The sequence below is a fragment of the Neopelma chrysocephalum genome, unplaced genomic scaffold (assembly GCF_003984885.1).
Source record: "Neopelma chrysocephalum unplaced genomic scaffold, ASM398488v2 Primary Assembly neopelma1_97098, whole genome shotgun sequence".
Lineage (NCBI taxonomy): Eukaryota > Metazoa > Chordata > Aves > Passeriformes > Pipridae > Neopelma > Neopelma chrysocephalum.
Window position 1 is genome coordinate 2,234 of NW_020925740.1, and position 2,303 is coordinate 4,536.

Genomic DNA, 2,303 nt, shown 5'->3' on the forward strand with positions numbered 1-2,303 from the left:
AAACCCTTTTCCCAGGCCCCTCACGGGAACTCTGCGCAGGCCCAGGAGATGTTGGGGGTTCGTGGCATGGCCCGGGACACCATCCATGGATATAATAACTCAGAACTTCTTGCAGTGTGGGGGCTTCCCTCCCCCACCCCCAATGGATCAAGGCCACCACTTCAACTCACAGACATGGAAGCTGCAACTCCCAAGTTCCATCGCTGGACCCCGTGGGCAGTGACTATAGACATCTTTCCACTCTCAGCTTTGCTTTCCCTTACTCTCCCTCACCCTTCTCCTGTCTTTCCTTTCTCTCCCTTATGCATTTTCCCTAGAGGTTCTCTTTATGCCACATTGTTGTAGATGAGAGATAGAGATGATAACACCCAAAATGGCAACATACCTGTTTACCTTTGAAACAAAATTGTTCTAAAACAAACCCCACATATATATATTTTCAAACACTCATTATTCAGTGTCGTTTCACTCTAATCCACCCCAAGGAATTTTTTAAGAACCTGGGTTACCCTCCCTTTCTGGGGCAGGTGGTAACAGACCCCTTGTAGCAGGATGTTCTACCTGGAAAAGAATCTGATGGGAGAATGCAAGCACTGCAAGCTCTCTGTGGGGAGTTACTGCTGGTGCCAAGGGGTTGGTTTAGTGCTGAATTGTGCCAAACCCAGCCTGGTTCCCCAACCTTCCAATACACATCCTGCTTTTGGAAGCAGAGTTTGACAGATCAGCTGCTCACTGGCCTGGCAATATGTGACTGGAGATCCATCACTGAATAAGTATAAAAGCCCAGGGCCAACTTTCATGGAGCAGATTCTTCCACAGACTTTGTTGAAGTGTGTGGAGCTTCTGCTGTGAAGCAGGGACGCCTCTTGATGGTCACTGCCCGGGGGGTAAAAGAAAGAGAGAGATCTGCCTTGATTTATTTCTATCAGACACCGCCGGGCCCTCCCCGCTTCCTGCCCAGTCCCGGTTATTGGGGGGCAGTGGAGGAGGGGCTTGGGGGAATCCCAAGGGGTGGAGCTGAGATTGGGGGGGGCAGTGGAGGAGGGGCTTGGGGGAATCCCAAGGGGTGGAGCTGAGTTTGGGGGGGGCAGAACCGGCCTGAGATGGATCGAGAATGGGGATCCCCCTGTGTCCCTCTGTGTCAACCCGCTCTGGGTGGGATTTGGGAGGGCACCTGCCACTCAATAAAGCATCCAGCTCACACCAAAAGGTGCTGGGACCCCCAAAAACCTTCCCACGGCCCCTCAAAGACTCCCAAACACACTCAAAGCCCACCCAGGACCCAACCTAACCCCTTTTCTGGGGTGCTGGGGGCTGCTGGATTCAATCTCAGCCTTGCATTATGACAACACTTTCAGTTTAGAGGAATTACAGAGCTGTGACTGAAACACTTTGTCCCTCAGGTTTTAATGATGGCAAATCAGATCTATTGATAGAAATGAGTTATTTAGGGTTACAAATGATCAGACAAAAGATCTTCATCAGAATTATTTACTGCACAATACAAACACTAAAACTACCAGGAGTACAGGATAAGATGGGACAGTACTCTACACTAAAGCAATTGTTGAAGCAATTCTACTCAAGCTGGCACAAAAGCAATAATTCTTAATTAAAGATGGATGGAACTCCCCCAGACCAAAGCTCCTGGGGTGATCTCTGCTCTCAACCTCCAGCAGTGACCTTGGGGGTTCCCCAGCCAAGGCAGGAATCTCCACACACACCTCCAAGAAGGGTTCTGTTGGAATAACCTGCCCCTGGGAAAGGGGACTGGCCCTTTGTGGTTGAAAGGGATGGACTGACAGTCACTGGACTCCAGGGGTTGCCTCACCATCTGGGGCTTCATTCGGGGTGGAAGCAGCAGCCGAGGCTCTTCCGCAGTTGGGGCACTCGTAGGGCTTTCCCTTACTTGTGGGTCTGTTGGTGTGAGGTCAAGTAAGAGCTGCGGGTGAAGCTCTTCCCACACTCCCCACACTTGTAGGGCCTCTCCCCAGTGTGGATGCGCTGGTGCCTGACGAGGGTGGAGTTGTGCTTGAAGCCCTTCCCGCAGTCGGTGCAGCGGAAGGGCCTCTCATCCGTGTGTGTCCGCTCATGCAGGAGAAGATGTGCGCTGGTCTGAAACCTCTTCCCACATTCCAAGCACTTGTAGGGCCGTTCCCCAGTGTGGATACGCTGGTGGATGAGGAGTTGGGAGCTCTTCGTGAAGCTCTTCCAACATTGCCCGCATGTATAGGGCTGTTCCCCAGTGTGGATGCGCTGGTGGGTGCGGAGGGTGGAGCTGTCCCTGAAGCTCTTCCCACATT

The 2,303-nt window shown here is 52.1% G+C and overlaps 1 pseudogene; it reads right to left on the bottom strand.

Moving 5' to 3' along the window:
• Positions 1–1,865: 1,865 nt before the first annotated feature.
• Positions 1,866–2,303, bottom strand: part of LOC113961213 — an 840-nt pseudogene continuing 402 nt past the window's right edge.